At 41.2% G+C, this 25,228-nt stretch overlaps 1 pseudogene; it reads right to left on the reverse strand.

The window, feature by feature from the left end:
* Window positions 1-24,780, reverse strand: LOC131830147 (lipase member N-like; annotated as a pseudogene).
* Window positions 24,781-25,228: the final 448 nt, after the last annotated feature.

Raw genomic sequence — 25,228 nt, forward strand, 5'->3', positions numbered from 1 at the left:
TCAGGAATATGACTTCATCAAGGCTATGATTTTACTATACACTCTCTGGGGAGCATCCAGGCCCCAGATGAAATCAAAGTGGTTCCAGTCAGGCAAGAGGTCGAAATACTGGAGATTTCTGATTTGGGGAATTACCCTGGCCACATCCCGGAACATCACAAGGCTGTCATGGCCCCAAACCCACATAGCAGTAGGCACCTTCATGGCAGTCAAGTCATAGAGCAGGGGACGGCTCTACGGAAGAGAGAGAAAGAGCATTTGTGAGTGAAATCTCCTCATGGCAACTGCTGGGTTCAGCTACTGGGCTCAGCATTGACTACAAGTGCAGCTCTTTCAAGCACTGAGGGAAGTAGAAAGAACACCTGCAATGGTCTGCATCTTCAAGGAGCATGAAGGAAGGACGTAAGATAGGTCAACAGACATTTGCCTACAAAGTAGGGTATGTCAAATGCCACTAAACACTCCCCAAATACAATGGCAGTGAAGGTGAAGAAGACACAACTTCCACCTGGGGGCTTCTGAGGAAGAGGAATCATCTGAAATGACTCTGGAGGGATTGTTGGATTCTGTCACATAGGGATGAGGGTGAGAGGGCTTCCTAGCAGGTAGCAAGAACATGTACACCACGGTCAGGATGGCAAGCTGTCCAGAGAACCCCGGGATGAAACTGTGTGAGAGAATGCAGGAGGATAGAAGATTCGAGACAGATAGTCAAGGGCTAGCCTAAGGTATTTTGACATCTTTCAGAAGTTTGGGAGGATGAGGCAGGGTCATTTCTCAGAGTTCTGTCTGAGGGTAACTGTAAGGACCATCGGTCTGAGATGCCTTGAGGAAGGAATAGGCTGGAGGTAGATTCTGGAACAATCTAGACATGCAGCAGGGATGGTCCAGAGAAGGGATAATTGAAGCTACAGGTTAGGACTACATTCTCCAATGGAGAAAGGGAGAGAGGAGGAAGGCTGATCATTTGTGAATGGGGGCGATAGAAAGCAGCCAGTGGCGATGGAGGATGAGGGAAATAATCAGAAAGAGAAGGGAAAACTCAAGATCACCACATTATGGAAGTCTGGGTTGGGGAAGTGAATGGCAAAGGTGCCTTGGGAGCTCACAGAACATGCATTGGAGCAGGCCACTGGATTGTGGCAATCAAAAGGCACAAGTGACTTTAAATACAGTAGCTGTAATAGAAAGATGAAGACCCAAACTCCAGCTCTGGGGTTCAGGAGTGAATGGAAGAGGGAAAGAAATGGAGAAACTCCGTCCTTTCAAATATTTAAAAAAATGTTGATTAAATTGAGAGGGTTGGAATGATGAGTGATAGAATCCATAGGTTGATGGAAGGCTTTTTTGTTTGTTTTTCATAAAGAACAGCAATTCATTTAAGAGTGTAATGGGAGGGGCACCTGGGTGGCTCAGTGGGTTAAGCCTTTGCCTTTGGCTCAGGTCATGATCTCAGGGTCCTTGGATCGAGGCCCACATGGGGCTCTCTGCTCAGCAGGGAGCCTGCTTACCCATCTCTCTGCCTGCCGTTCTGCCTATTTGTGATCTCTGTCTGTCAAAAAATTTAATAAAATCTTAAAAAAAAAGAGTGTAATGGGAACCAGGAAAAAGAGGAGATAATAAGAGATGGGCCCAAGGGCACAGGCCCACAAACTTGGGAAATAAGTGTGTCTTCATTTTCTGAAAGAGGAAGGAAGAAGAGAAGGGGACAGTGACATTTTAAGATGCATAAGAGGGACTTTAAGAAATTTTATTCATGCAACAAGTAGGTGTTAAGGGCCCACGAAGTGCCAGGGCCTCTCCCAGCTGAGAAAACATCTGGTGAACAAAACAGAAGAAAATCTCTACCCTCGTGGAGCTTACATGGTTGAATCTCCCTATTCTCGATAAAATGTGACAGGCTCAAAGATTGGGCTGGGAACTTAAGAAGATGACAAAGTGATGAGGCTAGAATAGAATAAAAATTAACTTCAAGTGACCTAAAATCATACTCAAAGCAAACAGGCTCAGCCTGGACTCAGATGGAACCAGCGAACCATGGAGAAATTCTAAGGACACTGACCCTCCCACACACTTAAGTCAGTACGTTGTATCCTTCAATCTTACAATTTTATCAATTTTGCCTCAATAAAGCTGAAAAAGAAAGAGCTTGACTAACAATGGTCTTAAGTGTATGGGTGACATTTTTATTTTATTTTCTTGTAAATGGAAACAATTTATAAGTATAATATGCCCATTAAAAATAATGATAGAGGGGCACCTGGGTGGCTCAATGGGTTAAAGCCTCTGCCTTAAAATCCCTCTGTCCTGGGATGGAGCCCCCCCAACATCAGACTCTGCTCAGCGGGGAGCCTGCTTCCCGCTCTCTCTCTGCCTGCCTCTCTGCCTACCTGTGACCTCTGTCTGTCAAATAAATAAATAAAAATCTTTTAAAAAATAATGGAAGAAAAAAGAATTATGTCAAATCCAAATTGAGAGTCTCCTTAATTCCTTCACATTCTCCCCATTCAGTCTGCCTTTCTTCCCCTTTCTGAAGGTAATTCTTTTCACATTTGTTGTGGCTTTTTAAAAAAATTTTGTTTTGTTTTTGTTTTTCTGTTTTTCTTGGCCTTATTCTAAGCATTTGCAAATATATTCATCTGTGAATATATAGTCTGAGGGGCAGGGGAAAACACCTGGGCATAGTGGTAACTTCTATATCTAAATTATAGCATGGTTACCCAAATGAGTGTGTTTGCTAAAACTCACTGAATTGGAAAATTTGTGAATTTCATTGTATATAAATTACACCTTAATCAAGCTTAAAAAATAATAAAAATATACATAGCTCTCTTAAGTTGTCCTTAGGGCTAGTAGAATCATTTGTCCCACAATTCAATCCATTCACTAATGGAGAAATCAGTTGGTCTGATTGACTGTTTCGATGCTTAGAAACAATGTAATTGGTCTATATTTGCACAAATAAATTGCCTTCAATACATCAGTCTGGGAAAACATTGGGAAAATTTAATTTAATGTGTCTGGTTCATATGGAGAAGCCCAGCACCTGAATTTGAGAAAAGAAATGGTGACAACAGGATTTATCACAGGAACAGAGAGCCTAGATGAGTCTACAAAGTTTAGTGTGAAATATCAGATGGAAAAAAGAGGCTAAAGGGTGTCTGAGTGGCTTGGTTGGTGAAGCTTTCGGATTAGGTCATGATCCCAGGGTCAGTGGGATCGAGTCCCACATTGGGGCCCTCCTGCTCTGCAGAGACCCTGTTTCTTTTTCTCCCTCTGCCTGCTGCTTCCCCTGTTTGTGTTTTCTCTCTCCGTCAAGGAAATAGATGAAATCTTTTAATAAACAACAACAACAACAACAAAAAGTGGCTAATGGCTCAACTCATCATGGGTGGATAATATTCTTATAATTTTCATGTGGGATCCTATACTTTTTTCTGTTGGTATCAAGAACTGGGTATTCATTTTCCCTGTATACTTTTATAGATTTTTAAAAAACAATTTTCATTATTATACAGTCAACGAAAAATATGTTAAAAACCACCTCCATGGCATTGGCTAGGTCTTGCATAACTGTACATGAAAAAGCAAGATTAAAAATTGTGTGAAAGCAGCAACATTGAGAAGACTGGGATAAATGCAGTAAAATATTGATACATCTTGTGTTTTGTGAGTGGAGGGATTATACATTATATTAATTCCTTCGGACATGCCTCTTTTATTTCTAGCCTATTTATTTTTAGATGTTCTGCAATGAACGCATATTTAAATTAGTCACTTTTTAAAAAGCTCTGTCAGTGGGAATGCCACCAATCGTCAGGTTGGATTCTTTTCACCCTCCAATAATTTCTTATTATAATGTCTCAAAACCACCCTTCTGGGGCCGTTCCAAACAGCTCACCTGATTGTAGTGATGCATGTTCTCTGCTTCACTTCACCAGTCATAAGCTCTGAATTCATCAGATCTGTAAAGCTGAAATACATGTTTTTTGGAAAAAATCATCAGAGTAAGAATCACAATTGTTAACAGTAAATCTTAGAAAACCACTGTGCCCTGGGAAGAAAATAAGACTCCTGTGTCATTAGAAGGATAGAAATACATTTTTACCTCTAGAAGCACAAGGCCAGCAGAAAGGGAAGCAATGACTGCCCTTGGTTTGAAGGGACAGCTAAGGGAAAATCAGGACTCCTCAGGGGGAAGTCAAAGCTCAGGTAGTTCTCTGTCCAGGAAGGTTCAATCCCATGAGGCTTTCCCCCGGTTACCTCCTGCTTCAGCTCAGGGTCTTTTTTCCAAGCTCCCATCTAAGACTGGGTTCATTTTTGTCACATACTTGGTCTGTACCATAACTTGCCCTTTTCCTTACAATCTGGGAAAATCAAACCAGAGATGGTGATGGAGACAAAGTAGAAGCCAGTTTCAAAACTTCTAGGGGTTAGACCTGCTAACTCTCTCCTTTCAGATGTGCTGAAATAAGATCGCAGAGTCCTTCCATGGCAAAGACACTACCTATTTTATATGCAGGATGTTCTGCATTGATGATCCAGTGGGAACATGTGACATATACAAGTCCATTCGACTCTGGAGGGAAAGAAAACATATTATAGCAGAAATCACCCAGGGAAAGGAACGATACCTCACAGAAGCAGAGAACGAGTGTTCTAAGAGTAGCAAACCAAGATGGGGTTTGGGAAATGACGAGGCTGAATCACGTAGGTAAAGAAGAGCTCATGTCAGGCACCTGACTATGAGTAAAAGCATGGGTTGCTTTAGCGCAATCCTGCACTAGCTCCAGGGTAAATTGCGAGCGGGGTTTCGGGGCGTGGAGGGGTGTTGTGCGCATGTGCGTGGGTGTGCATGGTCCCTGATGGGCACATCCCACCACCTGAGCATTGGAACTTAACTCTGTTAATTATAAGCTTTGTGACTTTGGACAACTTGTGGGTTTCTGTATTTTCACCTATTAAATGAAGATACAAAAATCATACTGTGCCAGGCTTTTTTGAGGCTAAAATAAAATATTGCAGAAGAAAAGCTAAATATAATCACTTCAGATGCACTGTGCTTTGGTCTTTGTAAACATTATAGAGATGAAAATTATAGAGATATACTAGTAATGGGAATCCTATGTTTTAGAACTCTGCAGAAGGAAAGTAATCTATTGAAAATATCTATTGTTGAATAAGCAAACTTTGAACAATGGTCCTTCTCTTATTTTGGTTTGGTACAAGTTCGCCTCTTGAATAGGAGTAGGATGGGGTGGCGAGAAGGGTCATTTGGGGACTGGCTTCACTGTATCAGCCTTGCTGGCCGTCATATGCAATGTGACAGAACTAGCCATCCAACCACAGTACCCCGCAGATGTACACACTTCCTCCTTGAATTCTCCATAACAGGAAACAAAGATTTGATGAAGCAGCCTTGCCCATCTTTTGAGGGAGAAGACTTCTATCTTTGTTCCATTTTGTCTTGTGCTTTCCAAGTTAAGTGGGGAGTTTTAACTGGGGCCAAAGTCACCCAACAAAGGAAGGCACAGAGGAAATAAGCTGTATACTTATATGGACTTCTCTTCTTTTCTGTGATTTATTTTCATTTATTTATTTATTTATTTTTAAAAAGAGTTTATTTATTTATTTTACAGAGAGAGATCACAAGTAGGCAGAGAGGCAGGCAGAGAGAGAGGGGGAAGCAGGCTCCCCGCTGAACGGAGAGCCTGATGTGGGGCTCGATCCCAGGACCCTGAGATCATGACCTGAGCTGAAGGCAGAGGCTTTAACCCACTGAGCCACCCAGGTGCCCTGTGATTTTTTTTTTTTAATGCAGGGTATCATTTCTAAAATCACATTAACTATAGTAATGGTGGCTGATAAGGAATGTGCAAAACTCATGATGGACATCTGTTTTCCTAATATGACCATGGATGGAACAATGTTCCAACATACTCTTCCCCCCCAGTTTTCATAATCATGCACCATTGAATACTCAATCTAGGCATAGCAAATCTCTGCCTTTACAGTTTAGAGAACCACATTTGTTTATGCAGCGTGATAGATCCACCAAAGTGAGTCTAAAAAAGCTAGAATCTCTTAAAGCATCAAATGGCCCCATAATCATTGTACATACCATATTCATATTTTTCTTGTCGTATCCAGCCTGTAAGGACATAAGTTCACTACAAATCACCCATAATATTTTATTGTTGCAGATTTTGAGAGTGGGTTCCTTTCCTGTCTTTAGAAATACACCTTTGGTACCAAAAATACCCTGTGAAAATAAACAATAATTATTCTTTCAAGAACTGATTTCTGGCTTCTTGACATTCCCCTCATCCCAGGAATAAGGATTCTTAGAGATCCATTTCCATTTGTATTTGGTGTTTCTGCTAAGAAGACTAAGTCACTTGGGAAAAGGAACTACTTATGAATCCATCTCTATCCAGGGAAGATCAACAATTATCATTTAAAAAGAGATTGCAGTCAGGCTCTTCAACTCCAAATTCACTTCTCCATGGTGGAGCTCCCCTATCCCGTCCAATCAGTGATTGCCTGTGTTTCTCCTTTCTCATTAACTGGCAAGAGAGCCAGAACATTTTCTCCTTAAGGCTAGACATTGCCTTGACTAGGAAGGAAAAGCAGGGTTTCCCCTACTACCCATGGGCACACTGTCTTTTTAGCAGTGTCCCAGTGGAGCCAGCTCTTGGACTGGAAAGTAGACTATGGTGTTCGTACTGAGGGAAGGGGACCACTGGACAGAAAATACTTGAAATCACGGGATGCAGTAGAGTTAAAACGTGTAGGGTTTGAGAGGGTAAGCTTGGGAGCGGGGCTCCCAGTTGGAAAGACTGGAGTTTCTGGCCACAGACATGAAGTGGTGGGAGGGATCAGGGAATGGCACTGAAAGGGGCAAGAAATCTGACAGTCAATTATAGGAAACTGAGATAAGCCTCAGACCCTACCTATGCCCACAAAGCCATATATTATAAAAATGACATAGAGACAGACGTATCTGCCTCCCAATGTAATGTAACTATTTTGTCTGCTCAACTCTACCCAAATGTAGAAAACATCCCAAACTAACCAATGTTAGTCACATTTTGGCAACAGAACCATTAACCCCACAAAAGGGAACTTGCATCACCTGAGCTTATAGTAAACAACACAATAAACTATGCAACCAATCATTAGGTTCTATGGAAATTCATCCTTGTGTTCGCCCACAAATAATTTTTTTTTTCCCATTCTCACTCCTTCACCTTAAGCCCGGGCCTCATTTTACGTGTGAATTACTGTGAAGCCCTTATCAGTCTACTTGATTTCATTTTGGCCAATATCCATTTTAGCTGACACCCCAAATTGAAGGGGCAATTTTGCCAAAATACTATGTTTATCATGGCAATGACCTTTTTATAAAAAGAAAAAGCAAACAGAAAAAAAAAATATAAAAGACTTCTGATGGATAAAGTCCCAAATTCACAATTGGCAACCAAACTACATCTTCAACCTTGGAAATTAACCAATAAATTCTGAACAAATAATTGAGCTGTTAGACATTTAGATTTTGGAATCGTAACCTTGGTAAATTAAAGCAAACCCCCCTACAGGAAGGGGTTGTAGTATCCAGGCTCATCTAATATTAAAGTCAGAAATGTCAGGAATTATAGGGAACTTGAAAAATGTCTTTCATTTGGGCATTGTGAATTTACTGACCTGCCCAGTGGAATAAGAATGGAACAAGAAACCTTGAGTGGATTTTTAGCTACACTGTGCTCACTTCATCTAGAAATTCTGACAATCCAGATCTGTTCATAGATCTGAGTATAGTAAGTTATGTATGGGAATCGTAGACATGTACATGGGTACACACACACACACACACACACACACACACACACACAGCACATGGTCACAGAGTCTGGTTTCTACAGATTTCATGTAAATTTCCTACTTTCCCACTATTGCTTCATAATAGATTTTAAAGTAGTAAGGATCTACGATCCAAAATGGAATCCTCAGAGACATTTTGGCAACAATGAGGAGCCTACCTTGATTATGGAATTTGGAAGTAGAAAAAAAACTGGTAAAAATGCCCGTGGGGTATTTGAATGAGACCACAGGACCCAAGGCAAAATTAATTTTGATTCTTTGTGCCAGTTCAGGCATGGTGGAAAAGGCTACAAACCCTAAGAGAACAGGAGACAAGACAATCTTGTAAAAATTGGAAAATACTGAGGCAACGTTTCTACTAACAAAAGTGGGATTCTGCTTTGACACTTTTTCCTTCTGTTGCAATAATCCCACGGGTGAACTGAGAAACTCTTCTGAGTTTCTGTGAAGATAATATGCCCTTAGTCCTGTCTGCTCTCATGTCCATTTTTCTTGTATTCTAGACAATTCAATTCCTCTGGGGAGAGTGAGGGATAAACTGAGTGAGCCTCCACTGTCGAGGGGTCTCGGGGACAGCTTCACCCCCCAGTGTGGGCTAAGCACTGGCAATGCTGTCATTTTACCCCAACCCTGAGATGCCAGGATGAGTCACAGAACTTCCAGAAGTAAACAGTCGGTTCACGGGAGGGAAACGCATCAGTTCTTGATGCGGTATTATCCAGTGATCCCGCAGTTGCTTTTTTCTCACAGTGCAGAGATGTCATCCCTTCCAGGGCTTTACTGGGTGCTGACCGACCTCTAGAATGTTCCCTGATTTCTCTTAGTCCCCTGTGGTCCTGGTAAGGACCAGCCATCTCTATCCGCTCTGACTTTTCAGCAACAGCATAGCAAGCATTTCAAGCCCCATGAAGATAAGGGTGGAGAGCAGCACTGCATGGGCAAGGATGTGATCTATCTGTGTATTTTGGTTCTCTAAGATGCATTTCTGGGCCCCCCACTGTGTGTAAGCGTGTGTGTGTGTGTGCGTGTGCACACACACGCTTGCTTTTTTTTTTTTTTTCCCTCCCTGAAAGTCTTATTGAAACACTAAAACCATCTTGGCCAGAAAAAGAACTGACTTTGTATTAATTGGCTGAGCGATTGATACAAAAATTGAAACTTTTATACTGGTCTAACACTTCCTGTAGAAGATCTCTGGAAATATATGGAGGTGAGTTGTTCTGTGCTCACGCTGACCAGCAGTGTGGGTCAGAGCCTGGGTTGCTAAATGTCTTGTGAAGAGTGGGTCCTTCCCACATAACAAAAATTGCTCTGCCCCAAATGCAGAAGATGCCCACTGAAAAATTCATGCGTTACATACAAGGCAGAGCAATGCTGATCAGATATTTTCTGTTTTCTTTGCAGATCAGATGTAAGAGCACATCTACATCCTGCCCACTTTCTAGACCCTATTCAAGCTATTCCTTCTCCATCTGGTTCCTCCACATGCCCAAACACCCTCACTGGGGGTGGGAGGGGGTGTTCAGATGGACCTAATTTGAATCTGTGTCCTTAAAATTGGAAGCTTTAGTGGAAGATCACTAACAAATTCACAATATTCATATAATGATTCCTCTAAATTTTTATTTGGAGCTGGATTTTTTATTTTCTCTGAAAAGATCTAGGAAATCATTAGGAAGTACATTTTCAAAGAGAAGGATCTTGGACTTCTAAACATTTTCTACATAGTACTTAAATTAAATTGCTAGTCCATAAATACTAAATTGCATGTTAAATAGATAAACCCAGCTTATATATGCTTTTGTGTATCAACTAAAAAAAAAAAAAAGTGACCATAGGGACGCCTGAGTTGGTTAATGTCTGCTTTGGCTCAGGCCCTGATCCTGGAGTCCCAGGATTAAGCCCCGCATTGGGCTTCCTGCTCAGCCGGGAGTCTTCTTCTCCCTCTCTCTCCACCCCACCCCTTCTCATGTATTCTCTCTCCCTCTAATAAATAAATAAAATCTTAAAAAAAAAGTGATCGTATTATTTTCAATTCATTTAAATGTAAGTATAACCTCACTCTTTTACTATTTTTTAAAATCCCAAATGGGTTGTGAGGAAGATGTGATCAACACATACTTATTTTTCAGGGATATTTCATGTCATTAGGCCTTACTAGTTTCGTGCATAAGGGACCTAGAAACTTACTCTTTGGAAATATGTTAGATTTGGGGCACATGGAAATTCTATCACCATTACAAAAGTGCTATTGTAACCAGAAATGGAGGAAAGATTTGCTTGACACACAGTTTCTGAAATTCAAGAAAGGTGAACGCCTACGAGGCCTTGACCCTTGTAAAACATTGACATTTGTAAACCTATCTATGGTAGTGCCAAGGGAGTGCCTGATGAAATACATCTTCTGCTGACTGGTTTTATTTGCAATTAAGTCTACTATTGCTGGGAGATCTTATTTGGCCATTTCATCAAAACTGCAAAATGAAACAGGGGCTTGTAAGTACTTGCCACCAAGTTGAACACTCAGAGCACCCGCTCACCTATTTTTCATGCCCAGAATGCTGGTGGGCACTTCATTCTTTATCCAATTTCACGTGGGCTAGTGTAGCTTCCGTTTGTTGCATTTCTGTGTGTTACTGTCTAATAGCAGGACTCATTTCAGCCTTGTGTGTATGTCTGAAGGCCTGTCCACCCCTTCCTCCTCCCATTCCCTCCCCCGTCCCCTGCTCGGCCCGCCTCTTCTTCAAACAGCCACAGGGCCCTTCCAGACCTTCAGGCTACAGAACACTCAGCTTTGGAAGCAGAACTGGAGGCAGATCATGACTCTGGCTGAGAAACTCTTGATACATTACTTAAATGCTCTGAGCTTCAGTTTGCTCATCTGTGAAATGACCTTCATGCCCATTTGGGAGCAGGCCTGCTCAAGGGACTGGATGACAGGCAAGGCATGACTCAGGTGCACCTGCTGTTGATGTTTCTTCCCATGTCAGAGACATGTTCCGTATCTACCAAAATGCCACAGCACCAGTTCAGCTGGCATTCACGCAGGAGAACAAAAAGACCTTCAAAATACTCAGTGGCTCCAGGTAGTCTATGAGCTCGAGGGTTGCTTATCAAAAGGACATGTAAGGAAATCTGTAGACTGACATTCCCAAGTATAAGAAAATTCTTGTGATGTCTTACAGCAAACAAGTTCCAAGCTCCCTGCCAAGGGGCAGTGACACAAAATATTTCCTGATGTTTGTTCCTGCCCAAAGGCTCTGACCCTAACAATTTATTCTACCCTTCCTTGATTCCCCACCTGCCAGCGGGTGCTGAATATTTCATTAGCATGGTAGGAAAGCACACTCTGTTCTAGCAGTAGGCTTGCAAACCAACAGGGAGCTTAGCCATGAACAGGGAAATATCTTGCAAGAATCAGCCTGTCCTCTGGTGACAGCAGAAATACTTTCAGTAAAACAAGGAGGTAGCATATGAGGAGATTGTTCTCTATGGCCCATCAGCAAGGTTTTAAAAACCTTATATTGGGGTTCTCTTGAAAATGGTATCTACTACAGTTACAACCAGAATTTCTCTAAATAAAATACAGTACTGGCACACCCCATCTCTGTCCAAGAGAAAAGACCTGGATTAGCTGCACTAGAATGAATAGACGAAGACAGGCACTTTTCTCACTCTTGAGTGCTCAGAGCCTATAACTGTACATACAGGAGACAGTCAGCAAACATTGATTGAATGAGTGTGTGCCCTGGTCACAGGAATTCCCTGAGCTGTCTCTTGGGACATATTTATATAGTATAGTATTGGATAAAATTGGATGTTAAAAAACCATCGCGTTAAAATGATGTAACTAACTTGTGGGCCAATCAGTGGAAATCTAAATTCCTGCTGTTTCTTTGCTTTGAGATATTAGTAGAAACTACAAGGAACTATGTGCCTTCCAATGTTATGGATTAGTATTAATATCACCCACACTATTATATTCAAATAAATTGTCTCCACCTTTCCACATGATTTTTCTTAGATGAGGCTTACCTAAAGGCCCAGAATTTTTCTTTAGTGATTGACAGTGTTCTGTGTCTTCTTGACCAAGTGTTCCCCCAACTGTTTCCCATCCAGACATCATAACCTGTATCTGCTAGAAGGAACCCAAGGCTGCCATTGGCATAATTCTCCAACCAAGAGGCATTGTCTGCAAATAAGGCATGTTGCAAATACACGACTGGCCGGGATCCTGGAAGGAGGAAGGGAGAAGAGAGAGAGGGGAGAGAAAATAACTTATGATAAAGAGAACATCTCAGGAACATGATAGAAACCCCTCCCACATACACACCCCACACCAGAAGAAGCAAAACCCAAAACCAGCATTCACCTTTCCCCTTGTCATTCATTGGTGTAGAGGGGGAGAGTCACGTGTAAGTTTCTCAAGCATGTTTATTATTCTCAAGCATGTGCTGTGCTGATGGATGAACATGCAGGAGCTTGTTATGGTCTCATTATACCTCTACCAAGTAGCTACTACTTTAATGATCCTCATTTTGCAGCTGCAGAAACTGAGCTTTAAGGTAGTGAAGTACCTTTCCCAAGGAGCCACCTGGTTAACAAGATGCAGAACCAGGACACAAGCCCAGTTCTTTTTCACACCGCAGTGGGTGCTTGTAAACTGTGCTCCCAGCTCTAGGAATTCACATTTGCATATATCAGGGGTCTGGCAAAGACAGGAAAATGATCATGTCTGATGGAATCCCTTGCCTCTTCCAGGGAAGAGGAGGATGGGAGCATAAATGGACAGTGACTGATTTTCTCTCCAAGCTTCTAGCCAAATCCCAAGCCTCTGCCCACCAGAGAGCATTTGAAAACCCCAAATATAATAGAGTCAGCTTAACATCCCTCTGATGACTGTCAAATTCTTGAGGGAGAGGGTATTCAGGGAGATGAGGTGAACCAGCGCAGAAGGTTCCAAAAGGCACCATAATTTAGTGCGTTAAGAGCACAGGCTATGGAGCTGGCTGGGTTTGAGTACTGATTCCATCACTCACTATGTGCGTGTGACTTTGAGCCTGTTACACAGCCTGCTCAGGTTCATCACCTGTAAAATGGTAACTATTCATAGTACTGACCTCTTAGGGATGCTGAGAGGTTTCTCAGATATAAATTAATGTAAAGTTTTTAGAATAATACACTTAACCCATGGTTCTTAACTCCAAACCTTCCCCAAATTCTTCATCCTTGGAAAGGAGAAAAATGCCCTCCTTTTATGATTTCCAGCCCCCTCCCTCCAAGCCTGGTGTTGCCAGATTTAGAAAAAAAAGAAAGAAAGAAAACAAAGATTAACAGGAAGACTCAGGATGGCGTTGATCTGAATTTCAGATACAGGATGAATAATTTTTGGTCAAATACATTCTAAAGAGGAACTTGTCCAAGAAACTGATTTGTTAATGATCACAGAGTCAACTTCGACTTCTGCCATTTGTCTCTTACCCTCACCTTTGTCCCACTCTCAAATTTTATTCTGAATCTCTAGAATTATGCCTTTCTTTCTTGGAGGACAGAAGTCAAATGGCGATTTTAGCCACCTCTGAATATGAATGGCAGGATAGACAAGTGCAGTGATGGGGTACAGTATTTGCCCTCCTGTCTTCCCAGTTACTCTGCTCCTTCTTCTCTGTTCCTCACTCATCCTGAGCTTTGCAGTGACTTGTCCCTACTTAAAGAGTAATTTCCTCTGCTTTTGCGTGGCTGACTCTTCATGCTAGAATTTAGGCCATATCAACACCATGCTCCTTCCTCCCACAAAACTTGTGTCCCTCTGATCAAAATATAGGAAGAATGTTCCAATTTTCCTAGCTGGAAAATGTTTCAGAAGCATCAGGGTCATCTAATTTGATTTTTTAGTCCTGCCGAAGGGGGCCTATTGATTCTAAAGGGGGCAGGAGAGACTTCATGCAAACCAGCCAACCTCTTTGCGAGTGAGGAAATCCCTTTCCTGGGATGCAGCAATTTTTCGCATGAGAAATGAGTCATGAATGAAAGAAATGTTGGTCCCGCCTTTGCATTCACACCCCCAGCAAGCGAGCCTGTTTGCTGTCAACAAGATCTGTCTTGCCCGTCATATTTTTAGGTTCTTCGCTGTCTTCAGAAAATTGGAAAAGAAGGAGACTCCCTTTAACTGTTTAAAGACTAATCTAAGAATTGAACCAAGTTTGATAAACCAGTCATTCTCTCAGTGGAAAGCCAGTCCTAAGGTGTAGTGATATGCTGTCGCCTTCGCAGGATAGACGCATCTCGTACCTGGGCTCCGGGCATCTCTTCGTCCATGGGGATTTCTGTTGACACTGAGGATGTACTCGTCCTGAGTGGTGACCTCATACTCGTCACTGGGGTAGCCATTATAGGTGATGATCTCACTCTGCCCGGTGAAAACACAGACATTAGCTCTACATCTTCTCCAAAAGGTTTTGGAAGGAACTAGAACAAAGTATCTTGTGTGTACTTATTGGGGTGAATTATCTGAAATCTGTAGCCCCAGGTAACTGCAAAATCGATTTACTATGTAAAGTCTTGATTTAGAAAAATTAGCAGAATATTAAAAAATGTCTGATATTGGCAAATTTGGGGGTGGGTAGTGGGTAGAGATGGTATTAGGTATTGACCCATTTTTCTAACAGAACTATGTTCTCCAGCTAATTCTCGAGACCCCTTTTGATTGCGGAGAAGGTGGTCATATATAATATCCAAGGGGCTTAGAATAGAAATTTTTAATATTTTAAAAATATAAATTCAAACAAGGACGTTGCCTATAAATTATTTTTTGCTTTACATTACTGGAAAGTGTTATTTACTCAGCCAAAAGGGAAGTTCTCCCTAGCTTGACTCTCAGAGAAACCTTACATATCACCTATGTTTTATCTGTTCCCTTACTTGAGACTTTCTGCTTTCACAAGACCATGCATCTGCCTTATGTGATGTCCTTTGGAACTTGGCATGACTTACAATATTCATCCACACTCCAGGATTGGCTTCATTTTCCAAATTGAAGAATCTACCAGCATTTAAAGTTCCTCAGATCAAACAACAGGTTGTTGTTAAAACCAGCCACATCGTGGGAATGCCTGACATAAGACATTTAATAATCACAGATTAATTTTATACATCAACATTGCTTAAGAAATGGAAATAGTGCCCTACTAAAAATTGGACGGACATCCTAGGGACACTGAGAAACTGTGGAAGGGAGCAAACAAACATAGTGAGCTAATTCTGAGCGTGGGAATCCATTCTTCGCATGGAAAGTGCTTTGACCCAATCCATTTCTTGCAAGACATTTCATCAAGCACCAAGACTTATTGTTTTGGTTGTCCTTTAATCAAAGGTTTTGAATCATGTTAAGTCTTTGCTTACCTGCAAATTGCCAGGATACCTGGACAGGTGTCCAAGCCACAGTAAAGGGAAAAGGGGCATTATTCTCTACTCTAACCGGCCTCCCACAAAACAAACAAGAACAGTGAGCAGAGAGGAGGAAGATGGGCTTCCAGGGATGGGATTATTTCTCTTGTGGATACCCAAAGGGGAAGGTTGCACATTTAAATGTGTGATCTCTTCCTTGGCAGGGCTTAAATTATGCCTTCCAAGACAGAACAACCTCATGGCTGTCCAGACTGACCCTCCTATGACACCCTCCCCATCCCCACTGTGACCTGACTTTGAGGTCCAGCCTCACCACAGACAAGATATCTGACCTTGGGCAAGTTATTTTGCAGCTTTGTCTCTTGGTTTCCTTGTGGGTGAAATTAGAATAATAATGTAGCCTACCCTGCAGGGTTTACAGGAAGGATTAAATGACCTACAAAGCAAGAAACAGGTCAGTCCTTTCACTATATGAGCCAGAAAGTAACATCAGAGAGCTGTAACAAATTAATGACCGACTTCTAGAAATTTAGAGCTTTACTTTTGAAGATTTTAAATAGCTTCCCATGCATTTGCTGTCGGGTTGAAGATGATTTTATATCTTCAAATGTTATATTATTTAAAACATTGTTAAAACTAGCAACAGCTAAGATCTACTGAGTGCTAAAGCTTGTGCAGAGAATGTTTCTAAATGCCTGGGGTGTGTTATTTAAATCTCAAAGAAACTCCATCAAGTGGGTCCTATCATCCTCACTTTATAGATAAAAAAACCCAAGGCTTAGAGAGATTTCATATCTGCCCATGTCACAGAACCCACAGGTGCCAGAACTGGGTGGAGAAGGCAGGCAGCCTCCCAGCAGTGCCCTTGGATCTGACCATCACCCCAACCCACCTCCCAGTTGTGATAGACCTTGAACTTGCCTAGCTCAATGAGTGCCCTCTGCTCCAGAAGACTCCTTACCGACTAAGAACCTCTAAACTTCTGGCTATGACATCAGGTTGAAGAACAAGATGTAGTTGCAGTGACAGCAGCTAGAGAGAGCAGAGACCGGAAGCCAATGGCAATGAGGAAACCCCAGGCCGTGGCACCTCCCAGAGTGTCTTCCTGATGCACCAAATGCCCTGATGTGCTTGCAGATTGGGAAATAGTGATCTGCGGAGTGTGAAGTGACCAGTATGACTGAATCCTTTATGTTTCCTTGGAGTGGCAGCTGCTGTCGGGAGGGTTAAGCTATCTTTTCCAAGCCTGGCATGAAATGGGGTAGTTGGACGGACTCGGGATCCTAACGGACAGAACCAGGCATAGAAGCAAAATCTATCTCCTCAACACCAGACCATTTCTGTTCGGAGTCAGATGAAGCAAGTCTAGAAAACTACTGATGTCAACCATGTGGTGTGAGGAGGGGGTGACTGACTGTGGGCTAAATGGTGAGGATGAGGCCACCCTGACTCCAGGCTCCCGAGGCCGGTAGGACTTAGAACTAGCAGAGCATCAGGGGAAACTGACACATACATCCAAGGGAGGCAGTGACCCTTGTGGGCGCTGAACCACAGACCAGTTCACCTTGAATTAAAGCAAAGCAGAAGCACGTGTGCCTGGGGGGCTCAGTGGGCCTAGTGTCCCACTCTTGACTTTGCCTCAGGTTATGATCTCAGGGTCTTGGTATCAGCCCCACATCGGGCTCCTTGTTCAGTAGGGAGCCTGATTCCCCCTCTCACTCTACCCCTCCCCCTGTTCTCACTCTCTCCCTCTCTAAAATAAATAAGTAAATAAAATCTTAAAAACAAAAAATAAAACAAAAAACAAAGTAGAAAAAGAGGCCAGAGGAGAATGACAAAACTTAGCTCCACCCTCTTCCCCAAACACTAGTGGAGGCACACAAACAGGGTTTCTGTTTCACCCTGTATTCAGTAACCCTCTAGGGCCCCAGGAATGACTGAAGCTCTCCGGGACAAGAAGTGGGGAGACAGTGAAGTCCTACCTAGCAGAGGCAGTAGTTTTTGTTCTCTGAGTCTGGACTCATTCTGCACCCCTTTCAAAAACAAAGCTATTACTTCCATTTGTCCAAACCCTCAGATCTGTTCCACTGGAATGGGGAATTCATGCCAGTTGATTCATGAATTCATGAATTCATGATTGTTGGAATAGGTGGGAGGATTATCTGTTATTCTGCCCCCCCCCACCCTCCCACTTTTTAAAAGATTTTATTTATTTGAGAGAGAGACAGAGACAGCACAAGCAGGGCACAGGGAAAGGGACAAGTCGACTCCCGGCTGAGCAGGAGCCCAATGCGGGGCTGGATCCCAGGACCCTGGGATCATGACCTGAGCTGAAGGCAGATGCTTAACCCATTGAACCCCCTAGGCGCCCAGATTATTCCCCCTTTGAGGCAAGATTCCACTGTTCCTGACAAAGACGGCCCAGTGAAAGGGGTGAGGACCTGTTGGGAAATGCACATGGCTTCTGACTTCCAGAATCACTTCAAACAGAACTTAGCAAACTCTCTGGGGAGTTCTGAGAGGCACAATGTTATTAGTATTAATGTAGATTTGTGACCATGCACGGTGTGGGAGCAGCAGGAATGGAGCTAAATGTCTCCAGCCTTGACAGGCTGCAGACCAGGGAGAATTTCAGAATTCTAACTTGTGGCCCTACCTCGTGGCCCTCTCAGATCCCCTCTTAAATGCTTTCAACCTGTTGAAATAAGCTAAAATGAAACACATTGCAACTTCTTCATTGGCCCTGTGAAATACAAAACTATAGCTCCTACTTTCTAAAAGCTCAAAATTTCCCTGCTTCACTCCCCCCCCCCCACCAATTAGATGATATTAAAGCTGGAACATGATCTTGGGCAAAATGTAGATTAAAGGTCAGTCTTTTTTTTTTAAATTATTTATTTATTTTTTAAATTTATTTTTTATTTACAGCATAACAGTATTCATTATTTTTTCACCACACCCAGTGCTCCATGCAATCTGTGCCCTCTATAATACCCACCACCTGGAAACTGACTCCTACCCCCTGCTCCTTCAAAACCCTCACATTATTTTTCAGCATCCATAGTCTCTCATGGTTCACCTCCTTTTCCAATTCCCCTCAACTCCCTTCTCCTCTCTAACTCCCCATGTCCTCCATGCTATTTGTTATGCTCCACAAATAAGTGAAACCATATGATAGTTGACTCTCTCTGCTTGACTTATTTCACTCAGCATAATCTCTTCCAGTGCCGTCCATGTTGCTACAAAAGTTGGGTATTCGTCCTTTCTGATGGAGGCATAATACTCCATAGTGTATATGGACCTGGACCACATCTTCCTTATCCATTTGTCCGTTGAAGGGCATCTTGGTTCTTTCCACAGTTTGGCGACCGTGGCCATTGCTCCTACAAATATTGGGATACAGATGGCCCTTCTTTTCACCACATCTGTATCTTTGGGCTAAATACCCAGGAGTGCAATGGCAGGGTCATAGGGAAGTTCTATTTTTAATTTCTTGAGGAATCTCCACACTGTTCTCCAAAGAGGCTGCACCAACTTGCATTCCCACCAACAGTGGAAGAGGGTTCCCCTTTCTCCACATCCCCTCCAATACATGTTGTTTCCTGTCTTGCTAATTTTGGCCATTCTAACTGGTGTAAGGTGATATCTCAATGTAGTTTTAATTTGAATCTCCCTGACGGCTAGTGATGATGAACATTTTTTCATGTGTCTGATAGCCATTTGTATGTCTTTATTGGAGAAGTGTCTGTCCATATCTTCTGCCCATTTTTTGATATGATTGTCTATTTTGTGTGTGCTGAGTTTGATGAGTTCATTATAGATCCTGGATATCAACCTTTTGTCTGTATTGTCATTTGCAAATATCTTCTCCCATTCCGTGGGTTGCCTCTTTGTATTCTTGACTGTTTTTTTGGCTGTGCAGAAGCTTTTGATTTTGATGAAGTTCCAGTAGTTTATTTTGGCTTTTGTTTCCTTTTCCTTTGGAGACATATCTTGAAAGAAGTTGCTGTGGTTGATATTGAAGAGATTACTGCCTATGTTCTCCTCTAGGATTCTGATGGATTCTTGTCTCACGTTTAGGTCTTTTATCCATTTTGAGTTTATCTTTGTGTACGGTGTAAGAGAATGGTCGAGTTTCATTCTTCTACATATAGCTGTCCAGTTTTCCCAGCACCATTAATTGAAGAGACTTTCTTTCTTCCACTGTACATTTTTTCCTGTTTTGTCAAAGATTAAATTACCATAGAGTTGGGGGTCCATATCTGGGCTCTCTACTCTGTTCCACTGGTCTATGTGTCTGTTTTTATGCAGTACCATTCTGTCTTGGTGATCACAACTTTGTAGTAAAGCTTGAAATCAGGTAACGTGATGCCCCCCGTTTTATTTTTGGTTTTCAACATTTCCTTAGCGATTCGGGGTCTCTTCTGATTCCATACAAATTTTAGGATTATTTGCTCCAGCTCTTTGAAGAATACTGGTGGAATTTTGATCGGAATGGCATTAAAAATATAGATTGCTCTAGGCAGTATAGACATTTTAACAATGTTTATTCTTCCTATCCAAGAGCATGGAATGGTCTTCCATCTTTTTGTGTCTTCTTCAATTTCTTTCATGAGTGTTCTGTAGTTCCTCAATTACAGATCCTTTACCTCTTTGGTTACATTTATTCCCAAGTATCTTATGGTTCTTGGTGCTATAGTAAATGGAATTGATTCTCTAATTTCCCTTTCTGTATTTTCATTGTTAGTGTATAAGAAAGCCACTGATTTCTGCATATTGACTTTGTATCCTGCCACGTTGCAGGAGTTCTAGTAGTTTGGGGGTGGATTCTTTTCCATATAAAGAATCATGTCATCTGCGAATAGAGAGAGTTTGACTTCTTCATTACCAATTTGGGTACCTTTTATTTCCCTTTGTTGTCTGATTGCTGTTGCTAGGACTTCTAATACTATATTGAACAAGAGTGGTGAGAGTGGGCCTCCTTGTCGTGTTTCTGATTTCAACGAGAAGGACACAAGCTTTTTCCCATTGAGGATGATATTTGCTGTGGGTATTTCATAGGTAGATTTGATGAAGTTCAAGAATGTTTCCTCTATCCCTATACTTTGAAACGTTTTAATCAGGAACGGATGCTGGATTCTGTCAAATGCTTTTTCTGCATCAATTGAGAAGACCACGTGGTTCTTCTCTCTTCTCTTATTAATTTTTTCTATCACATTGATTGATTTGCGAATGTTGAACCATCCTTATAGCCCAGGGATGAATCCCACCTGGTCATGGTGGATAATCTTTTTAATGTGCTGTTGGATCCTGTTTGCTAGGATCTTGTTGAGAATCTTAGCGTCCATATTCATCAGTGATATTGGTCTGAAATTCTCCTTTTTGGTAGGGTCGTGCCTGGTTTGGGGATCAGGGAAATGCTGGCTTTTCCAGCAAGAGTCAAGAGAAAGAGTCAGGAAGTTTTCCTTCTGCTTCAATTTTTTGAAACAACTTCAGGAGAATAGGTGTTATTTCTTCTTTGAAAGTTTGGTAGAATTCCCCAGGGAATCCGTCAGGTCCTGGGGTCTTGTTTTTTGGGAGGTTTTTGATCACCACTTCAATCTCGTTACTAGATATTGATCTATTAAGGTTGTCAATTTCTTCTCATTCAAGTTTGGGAGTTTATAGTTTTCCAGGAATGCATCCATTTCATCTAGGTTGCTTAGCTTATTGGCATGTAACTGTTGATAATAACTTCTGATAATTGTTTCTACTTCCTTGGTGTTACTTGTGATCTCGCCCTTTCATTCATAATTTTATGAATTTGGGCTTTCTCTCTTTTCTTTTGGATTAGTGTGGCCAATGGTTTATCATTCTTATGGATTCTTTCAAAAAACCAGATTCTAGTTTTATTGATACATTCTACTGTATCTCTGGTTTCTACCCCATTGACCTCTGTTCTAATCTTGATTATTTCCCTTCTTACATATAGTGTTGGCTTGATTTGTTGTTTGTTCTCTAGCTCTTTAAGGTGTAGAGACAGCTGGTACATTCTGGATTTTCAATTTTTTTGAGGGAGGCTTGGATGGCTATGTATTTCCCTCTTAGGACCACCTTTACAGTATCCCATAGGTTTTGGACCGAAGTGTCTTCATTCTCATTGGTGTCTATGAATTGTTTAAGTTCTTCTTTGATCTCCTGGTTGATCCAAGCATTCTTAAGCAAGGTGGTGTTTCTGAAACCTTGGTCCAAAGATCATATTGCAGTCTGAGCCAATTTTTTTAATGATGGATCCTCATTCAAATATCAAGGTGTCTAAAAACATGTGCTTGAACATAGAACATGGATCCTTGAATTTGGTATCTATTGGTGACAATGATTATTATTTTCCTTCTGATGTTCTAATTCAAAATACTTTTGCTATTACATCTTATCTTTGTTTGTTTGTTTGTTTGCTTCTTTCTCCCCCAAGATTGATTTTTTTTTGTAACACATAACTTTGTGTCAAAGGGGAAATCATTTTTCCCTTGAAAGCAAGTCGAGGTTAAAAATAGAAAGGAATGAGAATTTTAGAAAAACAAATAATTAAGCCTTACCCCCTTTAGACATATTTTCCTCTGGAATAAAAGACTTTGCATGAACAGAAAGACAGAATCTGTTGCTTGTTCACCAGATAATTTATCTAATTCATTATGCATCCTAAAATTCAAACAGATCTTTAAGCATGCACGCGCGCACACACACACAATGATTGATTAGCCCACCTTGGCCTTAGAAAAGGCACTTAAATTACATTTAACTATTTTATTTCTTTACCCATCAAGCAGAGTTGGCCATGCTCATGACATGTCTAAGAAACAATGCTGTTTCTGAAGTTACCTATCAGAATGGAGCACGCTCTCTTTAATGCTGGCTGCTGTTGGTGAATCTCCCAGTCAGCTCCAGTAGTCTGTACCCACCTTCAATCACTGGATGGCTATAGGATAGAGAGGCGGAAGAGAGAAAAGGCAAATGAAAAGATCTAGCATAAATATCTGAAATTTTAAAGGTTTTTGAAAAGAGGTCATAAAAAGCTAATTGAATGGACGCTCATCCTGATCGGAAATGTGCAAAGGAAAGATCACGTCCATTTAAAGAGAAGTTGTTACCAAAAGTGCAGGTGTTTGCCTTTGATGACTTCCACGTCCTAGAGTGGCTGGATCAGGACCACATTCATGGCAAAGGTCAAAGCTTCAAGGGAATGAAGAGGAGGAGCCATATCATCTGCTGGGAGGAGATTTATAGCATCTAATCCTCCAAGTCTGCTTACCTGCCTGCCTGCCTACTTAATGTGCAGAATTTATGTATGGTATTCCCTATAGCTCATTTTGTATTTGATTCCTGTAGGGGGTATGTTCAAGTGGGAATTTGTTTTGTTTTGTTTTGTTTTTTGTTTGTTTGTTTTTTTTTTTAACATGCACAGACATGCACAGACACACACACACACAAGACACTTGGCCAGGAATCTATGTCGTATCTAGTTTTAGACACCATCTCATCAATTTGTGGGTAAATGAAAGGCCGTTGGAAAGAGCAACAAGATAACACTGACTATTTTGATACATGCTCCTGTTTCTTTTCTGAATGAATTTTCTGCTGTGTTACATTGCTGTTAAATCACCTTCAAATCCCCTCAACACCCCTGAAAAATGGGCCAATGGCTTTGATTTCATCCCTCTCCTAATCTCTGTCAACCTCTAATGTATTTGCTGAGTGAGTGAATAAATAAACGGATGAATCCAGAAGTCCAGAAAACATTGCTTAATTACTGAGGCATAATATTATTATTCATAAAAATAGTGAAATCTTAACTATTTATTATTTACTTTGTATCAGGTGTTTTACCTCGTTACTCTATAGATTCTACTGGATTTCTTTGCTTTTAAGTATGCTTTGAAGGACATTTTTCTTAACTTCATTATATAGTAGATTTAATAAGAGAGTAAACTCATAGGAAAAGTCAATCTTGTTTTTGATTTTGTACTAAATGGGTATAATTCCACCGTTAGTCGTAGATTACATTGCATATTAATACAATAAAAAATTACTACTGGAGAGTCATTTTTCTGTTATTATTAATATACCCTTAAGTCTATTATGGCATAATCAGATATCTTTCCCACAACCTCTCTTCCTTAATTTCTCCATACATTAAAAAAAACACAACCCATCAATGTAGAACCATTCAAGTTTTTTTCTACAAATAACCAGATTTCTTAGGAGATAACCCTTTTCTGTATGCCAGCATTGTCCAATAGAAACGTGATGTGAACTACACATATCATTTAAATTTTCTTGTAACCACATTTTTTTAAAGAATAAGGAAACTGGTGAAATTAATTTTTATATTATACTTCCTTTAAACCAATAGAACCCCAATATTATCATTTCAATATGTAATCAGTATTATTAACAAGAGACTTTCTTTTATTATTATGATTTTTGCACTAAGTCTTTGAAACCTGGTGACTATGTGACACTCACAGCACATCCCCGTTAGGACTAACACATTGTAAAAACATTAGAGCCACATCAGACTAGTGACTGTGTATTGGAGGGGACAGCACTGTCCTATCAGTCTTGTGCTTGCACTTTTCTCCAACCAGATACCTTATTTCTTCACTGGAACTCTACCCAGATACATAGCTTTGTGTCATATGTCTGACCTGAATTAGATGACTGCCTACGGCACTGTTCACTCTTTGATTCATCGAACGTATTTTCTCAAGTACTCAGCCTCTGCTCTCCCCAGCTGAGCCTTGAGTCTTCCTGTCCAGCCAAACATCTTGCTCACCAATATTTAGTTATAATACTTCATCAAATGAACCTTGATCACCAGTCTTCTCCAGCTCAGTAAATCTAGATAGAGAGCTTGTTACATTGACTCTATGCCAATAACAAATGCTAAACTGTTATTTAAAAAGTTTTCTTTTCTTTCTTTTTTTTTTTTTTTAAAGGATTTCATATTTCCACTGGGTGGCTCAGTCAGTTAAGTGCCCCACTCTTGATTTTGAATCAGGTCATTGACTCAGGGTCCTGGGATGGAGAGCCCCACATTGGGCTCTGTGCTCAGCAGGGAGTCTGCCTCTCCCTCTGCCCCTTCCCCTGCTCATGCTTTCTCTCTCAAATGAATAAATAAATATTTTAAAAGTCACTAGAATAGTTTTGCCATCATTTAAATTCATTTACAAGATTGAGAGCTTCCTAGATCCACTCCTTCTGAGTGTTGGCTGGATAAACAGTAGTTATATATATGTGTGATTAGTCTAGCTTTTTTTCAGAGGTTTTTACCTTGAGACCAGGGGTATCAGCACAGTTTCACTGATTATCCCTAAAAGGTGATGGAGTCCTTAATGTAGAATTGTGAAAGTATTTGTCCATGCCTAGATCTGTGGTTCCAAGTAGACCTGTGGTATCCAAAGCAGCCTTACCTTCAGCTGGAGCGCTAGAACTTTCTAGTAATGCCTTATCCATGTTGCAGCTACTGTCATCCCTTTAAATCACACATCTGAGTCTGTTTTGAGCACTCTTGTAAGTAAAACTCTTAAATGGCTTTGCATTCAAAGTTCTGTGACTGTCTAGGAAAGCCCACAGCCTCCCTCTGGAGCTCATCTTGCCCCACTCTCTCCTGGCTCCCCTTGCCTCTTTAATTGTCTCCAGCAAGCCTAGCTCTTTGCCACCTGATCCAGTTCCCTGCCTGCAATATCTAGAACACTTGACAGATCTGAGATGAAATTTTGTTTGCTCAGAGACTTCCTTCCCTGTCCACCTAGATGAGAGTGTCCTTCTTGCTGGTAGATGTATCAATATTATAATTAAAGATTTAATTATGTGAGTAAACAGCTGTCAGATATCTGCTTTTCTCATGAGTCTATAAGTTTCACTTGGACAGGAACAGTGTCTACCTTATTGCTCTTTGCGT

Source organism: Mustela lutreola, chromosome 4, assembly GCF_030435805.1.
Source record: "Mustela lutreola isolate mMusLut2 chromosome 4, mMusLut2.pri, whole genome shotgun sequence".
NCBI classification, from domain to species: domain Eukaryota; kingdom Metazoa; phylum Chordata; class Mammalia; order Carnivora; family Mustelidae; genus Mustela; species Mustela lutreola.